The sequence below is a fragment of the Martes martes genome (genome assembly GCF_963455335.1).
Source record: "Martes martes genome assembly, chromosome: 11".
In the NCBI taxonomy this organism is placed as follows: domain Eukaryota; kingdom Metazoa; phylum Chordata; class Mammalia; order Carnivora; family Mustelidae; genus Martes; species Martes martes.
Genome location: NC_137899.1, coordinates 90,637,530 through 90,649,798, shown reverse-complemented (window position 1 = coordinate 90,649,798; position 12,269 = coordinate 90,637,530). Strand labels below are relative to the sequence as shown.

The following is a 12,269-nucleotide window of genomic DNA, read 5'->3' as shown; positions in this document are numbered from 1 at the left end:
CTCATCTTTAGTAATGGAAAGGATTCCTTTTATTTTGTTCTTTTCATTACTTTGCTTATGTCCCACTACAAAACTAGTAATATAAAAAATAAACACACACTTAAAGAAGGTCTCCTACACTGAATGTTTTTATTTATTTATTTTTTAAAGCTTTTATTTATTTATCAGAGAGGGAGTGAGCACGCGCGCGCGCACACACACACACACACACACACACACAAGCAGGGGGAGTGGTAGGCAGAGGGAGAAGCAGGCTCCCTGCAGAGCAAGAAGCCTAATGTGGGACTTGATCCCAGGACCCTGTGATCATGACCTGAATCGGAAGTCAGATACTTTTTTTTTTTTTTACAGATTTTATTTATTTACTTGACAAAGAGAAAGACAGTGAGAGAGAGGACACAAGTAGGGGATGTGGGAGAGGGAGAAGCAGGATTCCGCAGAGCAGAGAGCCCAGTGTGGTTCTGGATCCCAGGACCCTGGGATCATGACCTGAGCTAAAGGCAGACGCTTAAAGACTGAGCCACCCAGGCGCCCCTGGAAGTCAAGACACTTAACCAACTGAGTCATCCAGGCGTCCCTACACTGAATGCTTTTAGAGGGTTACATAAAGGTGAGTCCAAATGATTTCTCAGGTTTCCCTGCTAGATAATAATTTCGTGATTCTAAAATTTCAAATTTATAGCTGTGAGTTTATCATACGTTTTAAATTTTCACCAAATAAGTGTTGCCTCTAGGCTTGATAGTGAAGAAACTGAAACACAAAGAACCAATGTATTAAAAAAAAACACACAAACAACAAAATGAAACAAAGGCTTCTCACTATGAGATTAGGTTCACAGATTTTAAAATTGCAACTTCTCCTCTTATTCCCATTCTGTTTTAAACTTTCATCTGTTATGATATACTACGCATTTTAATCATGTATTTTAAAAATTGATTGCCTCCTAACCCTTTTCCTTCACCCTAAGACAGGTAGAATAGATATAGGCATTCTTAGAATACAAACAGGGAATTTTGTGTTTTACTCACCATCCTCTTCCCGTGTATAGAACATGCCAGGTACACAGGAGGAGCTCAGTGAATATTTATTGTATGAATGGGTGCAGAATACACGCAATAATCAAAACTGAGGGCTTCGAGCGCCCCTTTCACCAGAGTTCTAGGAGACAAGCGGGAGTCCCCAGGAACTTGGTTTTTGTGATTGAGGATGCCTCGGCGCTCGTACAGATTGCGAGTATCTTCTTACATTCTATAGGATGTACTGATGTGTGGTGGTTTGTGAACTTCATGCACAGAGCTGTACAGGTACAACACCGAACTAATTCGCAGCGAAGTCCACGTAATCTCAAATTTGTATCGTCAGAAACCGTTTTTTTGTAAGTGCACGGGTCTTTCGTTCTCTTGTGCATCTGTACAGGATAATGCGGGATACTTCTTTCCCGGAGATTAACGATGAGGAGGGGCTCCAGGGTGGTGGCTCCGAAACGTGCAAGCACGAGAAACGACTTAAGGCTCACTTGTCCCAAACGCCAACTCAGGATCAAATTCTCACCCTAGATCAAATCCCGCGCTCCTCCTACCGGCAACCTGCCTCTACCCCGCCCCTTTTGCTACCTATGGTGGGCGGAGCACAGAGGAGCCATTCCCGGCTCCCCCCAAATTGGTTAAGCTCGCCCGAGTTCTGGTAACCCATTCCCGAGCAAACACTGAGGAAACGGAGCAGCCAACGAAGACCGCCGACGAAATGACAGCGGAGCTTCACAACGCGGCCATAGAACGAAGCAAAACACGAAGAAAGGCCGTAATCTAGCTGCCACGTGAGGCGGGCGACCCGGTCCGTCCTCCGAGCGGGAACTTCAACTCCCGGCTTGCAGCTGGGCGGTTATCCTCCGCGGACTATAACTCCCAGGGTGCTGCGGGAGCGACCGCCCGCCTCTCCTCCCGCCCCTCCCCCGCCCCTCCCAGCCGGATCGGCGTGCGCCTGCGCACCGGAGGCCGGAGGAGTCTTACCCTAATGTAAGATGGTGGCCCGTCTGGCTGTGGAACCCACCGAAAGCTGAGAGTCTGTCTCTCAGCCGTAAAGGTCGGACTCGCTGAAGCAATCAGGCCCGGTTCTGAAGAGTTTTTTCCCCGACACTCGTTCAGTGGTCTCTTGTGAGGACGCGGCAGCGCGTGGAGTCGGCTAAGGGAAAAGCGAGGCAAGGCAGGCGGGTGAGTCTATGCGGGGCTGGGCTTAGGGGAAACCCGGGGCTGACCGGCTACGAGAGAGCGGAGGCTTCGCTGGGACTGTGCAGGCCGCACCCCCCTTTCTCCCCACCCCCCGCCTCATCTTCACCCTCCTCCTTCTTGGTCTTCCTCCTCCTCCTCCTCTTCCTCCCTCTCCCCTCTACGCCACAGCAGTTACCACCAGGAAAAGGGAGCGGGGCAGAAGGCGGCGCGGCGGCGAGCGCCGACTCCTTCGAAAATTTCCTCAATTGGGGAGCCGAAGCGGATTCTCGTCTCCAGCTCTCACCCCTGCGATTCTGTAGGGGCAGAAATCTTGGGTCTCAGTACTCCCTTGTTTTCCCAGCCCTCTCTCCCCTCCCTGATGTCCTTGTCCCAGCAGCCCCCGTCTCCCAGGACCAAAGCCATCACTTCCACTCTGACCCGAGTTGCTGCTGCTCATCAGTCCCACTACTCATTGCCCACTCGTCCTGCTGTTTGTTTTTTGCTCCACTGCTACCACTCTGGAGTTAGCCTTTGCCCCCCTCTTGTGCTTGCAGTCAGCCCCTACTCTATCTGCCACACTAGCGCTTCCGATTTGCAGCCGTTCCTTTAACCACATCTGTCATTTTAAAGCTGCCCCTTAAGTACCTAGATCATGCTGCTGCTCGTTCTTACCCACCTGTTTCACAGCTTTCTTGGGAATATTCCGTTCATTCCCTCTTTTCCATACAGATTCTTTCAACATACACTTCCAGAAAAAAAAGGGATGCCCCGTGGTGGCCCCTGAAAAGTCAAGTTGGGAAGTGAATTGAGTGAGGTAGGATACTGTTAAACGTCATGAGTGAAGATCATTTATTCGGGCTACTCGGGAGAGGAACGTTTTCTTTTGGCTTTCAGTTGATCTATTTGTGGATTATTCGCTCTGTTGGGACGTGGGTTGTGTGTGTATGTGTGTGTGTGTTTTCCTTCCCTTCTATTTTTGACTCGCTTCTCCCTGCTACTAAGCATTCCACTGAATTACCTTTCCCCGGGACACTTAATGTGAACTCTGATTATACCAACAAATATTAGCCTAGGCATTTCAAAATAAGATAAATCTGGCATACAACCAAGTTAATCTGTGAACTCCACAAGAAAATAAAGAGATTTTGATTATCTGCTGGTTATATGTGGGTTTCCGATCTTTTCCGTATTGAAAATTGGTTATTGAGGGTTGGCTTAATTGATGAAATAATTTATGGTTTGGGTGGAAATTTCCTTTCCAGCCAATATCAGGCTTAGTATTTTTGGATTTGGGAAGTTCTCTTTTAACATTTCTAGAATGGTAGGTATCTGAATAAATTGTTTTTCTCGAAAACTCATTAGGTATGTATGCAAAAGAAAAATGAATTTTTTTCCCCAAAAGTAAATCCCCATTTTTTTTCCACAGAAAAGAAGGGGGCTGGGAAAAGAAATGACAAAGCTGTGCTCTTATATGCATTTGTTGGCACTTACTGTCATTATTATCTACATTAAAAAGCAGAAAACTGGGAGCAAGGGGTGGCTGATGATGTCCATTTTTTGATGAAAGCAAAATTGAAATGCCCTGACTAATGGTATAATGAGCCTGTAATCACACCACTGTGAAATAAAGAATTATCAGAAAAGCAAACAGGATTACGTAGATCAGATACATACACTTCAACATTTTAAGTTTAAGCATAAATAAGACACTGTTATATGTAAAAATGTTAAAAGTCACAGTAGCAATCTCATGCATCAGTATAATTCTTATTTGCAAAAGTAAAACCTTAAATGTAAATACAAATACATACAATTACCCTTTTAATCACTTTTGCACATTGCTGTATTGAGATTTTTATAAATTTTACTTATAATACTTGAGGAATCTTCAACTATTTGACGTTCTGTTTACTTGATTGTGATAAGTGGTCTGCTTTATCAAATATAAACCAAGGTTAGAAAAGCTGTTTATAAAACTTCCTCCTTCTTTTAGCCACTTACACCCCAATTTGGGGAAACTAAATAAATCCCTATTCAGAATTGTAAGCAATTTATATAGCAAGCCTTGCCCTGAGTTATAACTTGAGGTTTTTCTTTTAAAAGTTACTTATATTTAATTAGTAAGAATGTGTTTAATACAACTGATCTTCAACTCTAAGTAACAGTATATATCATTTTCTTTTTTCATCACTATTGGAGAAGCTTTCCACTTTGTACCTGTAAATAATACCAACACACAGGTTTAAGAAACCCTTGGCGGTCATACTTGGCTGATTTGTAAGCAGTGTGTTCTAGGAGAGGACTGTTTGTCTGGCAGAAGAGTGTAAATGATTTTAATACATCTTTTGTTTTGTAAAGATACTTTAGCTAGCTAAATATATTCTCAAGTGATTTTCTTCACACCATACTTTCCTCCTGCAGTCATCAGATTCTTAGTTTCTGCACTTGGAAGTCAAAATGAATTCATTTGGGATCTTTAGTACATTTGAAGGAGGTATTTAAAATTTTTTGACGTTTTGATAGGAAATCGGAAGCTGTAATTTCAGAATATTTTTGTATGGTTTAAGTTTTTAGATGTAGCTTCAGGAACATTGCAACTTCGTACTTCTGTGGATTTTGTTTCTTTTTTTTTGATAGTTTGGAATACTTTCTGTCAGGTTCAGTAGTTGAATTCTTTAGATGAATACATGAATTCTATTGCAAGGTTTTTGAACATGAATTACTTTAACTTATTATATAAAATTGGTTTCCATAAAATTGCATAGACAAGTCTTTAATTTTATTAGGATGAGACAATTAGAATCAAATGACAGAATGCAGGAAAAGATTAAATTTTGTACTGTCAACTTTACTAGCAGTAACTTTCAACTCCCTGCTTTGTAAAGGAGAGTGTTGCTTAAGGATTAACTTCTTTCATTAGGGGAATTTTATTTTAAAAATGATTTTAAATGGCTTAAGAGAATGAAGAAAACATTTTCTCAGTGTAAGCAGTATGATTTTAGTAGGCTTCCCTTTCCTTCCCTACTCCTGGTTTTAAGGTGAAACTGCGCTCTTCATTTTATTGTGTGTGCACGTGTGTCTTGTACCTGCAAATAATACTCAGTTGAATCTATTTCAACTCATGTTATTATTTTTAAAGACCATTCAATTGAAATAGAAAGTTTTAATTTGTGAAAACTTCAGCTCCTGATGAAAATTTAGCTTTCTGACATTAAGTGTAATACTGTCTTGACTTTTTGTGAAGGAAGATACATTTAGCCCATTTGGTTCCAAAGAAAAACAGTAGGGAAATAGGTTATAGAGATTTTTCATGTTCTAGAAATAGTATAACTAGAATGTACCACATAGTTTTCTCAAAGGATTTCTTAATCTAAGTGGAACTTGTAAAAGGTTTTTATCCCACTGGAATAGCATGTATTGGATAAAACTTAACACATTCTGAGATTTAAAAAATTTTATGTACTTAAGAGATACTAGGAAAAATCTGCAAATGCCCAATCTTATATACAAAATGTGTCAATATGTCAGTATCCCTGGTATTCTAAAGATAGTTATAAATTTTTTTTTCTTGGAAGTTGAGATTAGACAAATTATAAAGATGGCATAATTTACTTAATCATGTAGTGCTGCAAGGAAAGAAGATAAGTGGGACTTTTTAATCACATATTTAGTGGTTTTCTGAAAGAACTTTTTTCCAAATTGCTTTTAATCTTGTTATTATGTGGTCTTTATTAGAAAAGAGTGTGTGGTAAATGTTAACTTTTTTAAGCATAGTAATATAATTCAGTGGATTTTGTCACATTTCTTTTTCATGGTATTATTTTTTTACTTTTTAGTCAGAAATTAGTTTACGGAAGAGAAAATTTCAACACAATTTTGGCCTTTGAATTAGCGTTTTAGCAGGTTTTTTTTTCCCCCCTTGAGAAGGGAGAACTTAGATGCTACCAAAAAAATGATAATTACTTTAACTTGCTAGAAAAAGTTAATTTTCAAGATAGTATAAGTACAAGGGAGTTTGAGGATGAGTTTTTCTCCTAAGAACTGTATTTGTGAGGAAGGTTTCATTCTTACTAAACTCTGTTTATACAAGTATTGTTCTGTTTTAAACTTTTAATTGCATTGGATGATGAGATGATATATTGCTATGAAGATAAACCTTGCTATTTGTATATGTGTCTGTGAGATACCATTTCAAAACCAAATACTTTTCTTGGTTATGGCAGCTAATTACCTCTTGAGTGTTTAGAGACAGTGTAGGGCGTGAAAACCAAAATAATCATATTGTTTTATTCCTAAAACCAGTCTGGAAAAACAATAAGTCAAGGCAAAATGAGCAGTGTAATTAGAATAAAATGCCAACATTTAAAGGTGGCTGGTGGCTGGTGTTGCATTTCTGCTTTTGGAAGAAGTTAATGAATGATGTTGTAGGGAAAATACTGATTGAAATTTGAAAAGTAGCTATAGACTGAAATTTCAGGGGTGGAGCATTCCTTAGCAGCAACAAACAGATACATTGTCATTAAGCCAAATATCTGAAATTTCTTAAGCATGTTTTTGAGTCTTTGAAATAAAGAGGAAGTGCTAATTTTTCTTATTATTGAAGAACCTACTAATTCATTCCCTGTTGAGGGCAGTAGGTATCTTCAGATTGTGAATTTCCTGAAATAATACTGGCTGATTTGTGTTATTGAACATTGTAGCAACTTTTTTTTCCCCTACCTTTTGTACGCTTATGATTTTTTTCTTGATGTTTTTTTCTGAGGTTTGGATGGACCTTTTTGTGACTGTTGTAACAGAACGAAAATTTGAAATACAAACAGTATCACTTTTGGTAGTAAGATTAATTATTCTTTTGATAGAGATTCTCCCATTTTGATAACATTATTTTCTTAAACTAATTTTATTAATTCTTAGAATTAGGATGCTGCAAGATCCCTGTTCAGTTAGATCTTTTTAGAAAAAAAAATTTTTTTTAATGGTTTTATTTATTTTTTTTGACAGAGAGACACAGTGAGAGAGGGAACCACAAGCAGGGGAACCGGGAGAGGGAGAACAGGCTTCCCACAGAACAGGGAGCCCGATGCGGGGCTGGATCCCAGGACCCTGGGATCATTACCTGAGCTGAAGGCAGACACTTAATGACTGAGCCACCCAGACCAGTTAGATCTTTCCAGAAATTTTTTCTTACTTTGAATTGGGACTTAGGTATTTGTTGAGTAAAGAAAATGTTATAAAGTATCTTGGTATTGTCATTTAAAATGAAGTAAAGACATTATTGGTACTTTTAAAATAAACGTATTGTGAAAAATTTTAAATAAGTATAAAGATAGACATCAACTTCTTTGTAGTTGTCACTCAGCTTCAAAGGTTATCACCTCATAACCAGTCTGGTTTCACCTACACGCCTACTTACTTTACCTCTCATCCCTCTGCTCTTTGACCTATTATTTTGAAGCAAATCCTAGTCATCCCATTATTGCATTTGTATTGGAACTCTTTTGACATAATAAAATAAAATATCTTGGTATTTTATCAAGAATATTTAATCTGCTTGTCAAATAGTCTTTGAGTACTTATAGATCCACTTTCTGTGCTATGACCCAGGCTTTTAAGAGTTTATTATCTTGTTGGGTAAAGGTTCATAATACTAGCACTATCCAAAGTAGTATCCAAATAACGTGCGGTATACATAGTTTGGGTCCAGTATGTCAGTGTAGGGATATCTTCAGACTGAAGTTCTAGGAGTGAGGCTTCTTAGAGAAAGTGGGAATAAAAATACATACCATCTGCATAGGGAGAGCATCTCCAGAAGGAGAACATTCCATACATGAGCAAACACTGGCTGTGACCAGCATGATGTGAGAGGGACGTAAGTAGTCCGACCTCAGTGGAACGTGGAATGAAGTCTTAATTTTTGGGAATGGCGTCAGATAAGTTAGGATACTAGGATAGAGCTGGGTTATGAAAGGTAGATTCAGTGGCAGGTTGAATTTGATCGGTGAAACTGTGAGGAACCATTAGAGTTGGTCAGGAGGCAGGAGATAACATATTAAAGGTGCTTTTTTTTTTTTTTTTTAAAGAAAAATTGCTTTTCAGTAAGGTGCATCATATTTTGGGCTTGACAGTTAAGTTGAATTTGAAAATTTAATGACCAGGCCACTGAGGTAAGGAGCCATAGAGAGAAGTTAGTGTTGAAGTTCTAGAGGATTCTAGATTGATTTCAGCTAATTGATTTCATCTTCTCTTCAGTCTTTACATTCAGAAATAACACCAAGGTTTCAGAGAATCGAAAACTGAAGAAATGTGGTCAATTTATCTTTGATAGTAAACTTCAATTTATTATCCAGGCCTAGCTTTTGGAAGGGAAATGATGCATGATACTCGATATATAACAACCTTACAAAATTCCTGTAGAAAATAGCTACCAGTGTTTTAAAATAATTTTAGATATTCTTTCACTGGGGAATGAGAGTTTGGAAAATAAAAGACAGTCTTAATTACATGACTGTTATGGGGTGCCTGGGTCGCTTGGTATGTTAAGCATCCAATCTTAGCTCAGGTCATGATCTCAGGGTCCTGGGATTGAGCCCCATGTTGGGCTCCAGACTCAGTGCAGAGTCTGCTTGAGATTCTTTCCTCCCTCTGCACCCTCCCCCTGTCCTTGAGGACTCTCTCTCTCAAAAAAAAAAAGAAAGAAAGAAAGAAAAAAAAATTACGTGATAGTAAGAGATGGAACATATCTCACTTGTAAAAGAGAAATTTATGCCTCATCTGTTTCTTATGTGTGAATGAGTTCAGAAGGAGTATTAGGAAACTTATCTGAACAGCTTATAACCAGTATATATTATTAAATATCTGAGAGCTGAAGAAATGGCAGAAAATTCTGATGAAGTAGGGCACTAACTATTGTCAGTTCCAGGCTCCCTTAAGGATGGTTAAGTTTAGGTCAACAGGCTAGAGAAGAATGTAGGGACAATACTAAATGGAAACGTGTTCCTTGATTTAATTTGTTATACTCTGCTTTGCAAAGGTATTAATAAAAATAGATCTGGGAGCGCCTGGGTGGCTCGGTGGGTTAAGCCTCTGCCTTTTGCTCGGGTCATGGTCTCAGGGTCCTGGGGTTGAGCCCCGCGTCGGGCTCTCTGCTTGGCAGGGAGCCTGCTTCCCTCTCTCTCTGCCTGCCTCTCTGCCTACTTATGATCTCTGTCTGTCAAATAAATAAATAAAATCTTAAAAAAAAAATAGATCCGGTTAAACAGCCATATTCTTATTTGGAATTTTTCTTGAGTTATGAGACCCCGGAAGTTCTTTTCTTGATTTGTTGACTCTTCATTAGACCAGCTTTCTAAATCTGTTCTGTATTTCCGGAAAATTTTTGCATTTATTTTGTGAAGGAAAATTTTACATTTTATCTTAAAGCAGGGTTAAAGGTGGGGGGGGTAGATTTCTTGCTTCTGGCTTTGTAAATAATCGATGAATAATACTGTGTTGCCATTTATTCTCTTACTGCTTCCTTCAATATCACATGTAGTCCTTCTTGACAGTATATACGATTGTGGATCTTAAGGATTCTCACAGAGTCTGAAAACACCTCAAGCTGAGGGTGCTTGCAACAACTTCAAAATTAAATTTATCTTTATTCACCAATCTTTTTTGGTCCTGTTATTCTAAAAGGTATAACCTACCATAATGCCATGGACCCTTTAGGTACTTAGGAAATATTGATAAGGATACAGATGATGATGCAACATAGTACATCATTGGGGCATGTATGTTTTTCCCTAACATTCCCTTCATCCTATGATCTCCCTACTCCTGGTAGCATGACAGAGCTATTTTTGACATTTTTTACTTCTTTATTTAGCTGGTCAGGCGTGCTTTCTAATATGATCAATAGAATGGAAAGCTGTTGCTTTCTTGGGAGTTTAACAGGGGCTTTAATATGTTAATTTTGGATTTAAGATTGAGTTGAGATCCCTTCATGCAGGACAATCATGAGAAGGATTGTATATCTTAATTGCTACCAGTGCATGTGGGAGGGAAGTAAGTATCAAGTACACAGTATGGGAGAACCTTAGTATTTGAGAATATCTTCAGTGGTAGCTGCCAATCCATTCTTTTCCCATGAAATTTTAATTTAGTCCCTTTGAGTGTGGAGCCATTTATAAAGGTCACAGTGGGTGGTAGTAGGGAGCAAATGGTTCCCTACTCCAAAAAAAATCTCTCAATTTTAATAACTTAAATAAATCTCAAATTATTAATAGTTTGCTTTTTTTCATTCATGCAGTTCTTGGGAAAGAGCTGACTTTGTGTGAGTGGCTTTGGGGTTGCCTTGGGTGGCCAGCAGGATAGGTGTGTTGTAAACTCAGGAAAGGGGAGGGGAGGCAGAAAATAAAGTGAGAAGACTTCAGATTCTAGCAATGGCGACTCTGCATTTTTGACTAAAGCATTGTCTAGCTCCTTTGCTGCCTTTGGTTACATACCTCAGGTTTTTTTTGTTTTGTTTTGTTTTGTTTGTTTTAAGGTTTATTTACTTTAGAGAAGTAGAATGGATATGGTGGCAAGGGGCAAAGGGAGAGAGAGAATCCCAAGCAGGCTCCATGGCCAGCACAGAGCCTGACATGGGGCTTAAAAAAACACTGTGACCTTGAGATTACGACCTGAGCTGAAACCAAGAGTTGGGACGCTTTACGGACTGTGCCCCCAAAGTGCTTCAGCGTCTTTTTCTTCTAAGTTAGACTGTTAGTGCGAATTGGGGAGGCTACAGACTTTCGCCTTTTCCAAATCAAACTAGTGTCCTTGTCCAGCTTTGTGCATTTTAACCTCTAAAGCTCAAAACGTGACAAATTGTGTCTTTTCTCTGCTAGACGGAAAGGGGAAACAGGAAAGAGAAGAATAACATTGGTATGATACTCCTCATCTGCTTATATGTTAGTGGTGTACTTAAGACTGTTTTTTGGAAAATCCTCTGCCTTTTATTTTTAATTTTATGTATTCAGTTATAAAATAGCTTCATGAATTTACCAAATGGGTCCTTAGGAACCTTTAAAAAGGTCCATACCATGGAGTTAATGATAGGTTGAAGAACACCTATGTAAGTTGATGCTTGGTGGTGCTTTTTTGAGATTTCTTATTTCTACTAAAATCTTTCCTATCATACTGGACACATCCTAGATGTGAATTTTTCTTCCAAAAAGTAAAGCTAGGAATCTCTTTTTCTGGTAGCTACCCTCCCTGCATTGTATTCAAATCTGTTTTGATCCTGATGAAAGCAAGTATGACAGTAAAATACTTTGAATAAAGTCATGCTAACAAAAGAACATTTGTTAGTCATTTGTCACCGTATATTCTTTTGTCATGCCAGCTAATATTTTGTGCAGCTTTGGTGAACTCTGAATAATACATGATGTGTTTGTGTTTACAGATTGTGTTTTTTTATTTTATGTACAACTAAATTCTACAATTTTTAAAATTTAGCATGATATTTAATGGTATAATTTTTTCAGTATTTGGAACGAAGGACTAACTTAAATGATTTTTCATAGTTGAACATAGTTTTTAATAGCTTCTCATTTTCTGTGCAAGCCCTTCGAATTCTCCCCTATTTTTATTTATTGTTTACTATTGGAAGTATGCAGTGTAGTATGGAGCCAGACTGCCTCAATGTAAATCTTGGTTCTACCATTTATTACTTGTCAGACCTAAGGCAAGTTACTTTACCCTGTGTGGCCCTCAACTTCCTCATTTGTAGCATCAAAATGTGAGGATTATCTGTGGAGTAAATGAGTTAATACAGGTAAAGTGCTTGGAATAGGATTTGGCACATAGTAAACCCTGTATGTAAGTGTTTGCTATTTTTACACATTATTATACATTTGAAAAAATCAGAAAACATTCATTTTTGAAAACTTATTTTTTAATTCAATACAGTTTTTAATGTTTAGGTACTAGACATATGTTTTCAGTAATTATTTGACAAGGGGGAAACACAAGTAATGTGTTTGAAGGGATAGTCGAAAGACTGGCTTGTCTGGAGTTCTTTTGAATCAGGGGGTATTAGA

General features: G+C 38.6%; 1 protein-coding gene across 8 annotated transcripts in view; it reads left to right on the top strand.

Annotated features, from left to right (window-relative positions):
- The first annotated feature begins 1,990 nt into the window (after nt 1-1,990).
- CNOT4 (CCR4-NOT transcription complex subunit 4) overlaps nt 1,991-12,269 on the top strand; it is a 140,619-nt gene continuing 130,340 nt past the window's right edge. For 4 of the 8 annotated variants that reach the window (XM_080818912.1, XM_080818911.1, XM_080818908.1 and 1 more), the window contains exon 1: nt 1,998-2,211. The gene's annotated coding sequence lies outside the window, so the exon portion shown is untranslated. Of the gene's footprint in view, nt 2,212-2,937; nt 3,023-12,269 lie in introns of all 8 variants that reach the window. The other 4 variants (XM_080818914.1, XM_080818909.1, XM_080818916.1 and 1 more) reach the window with 3 other exon arrangements.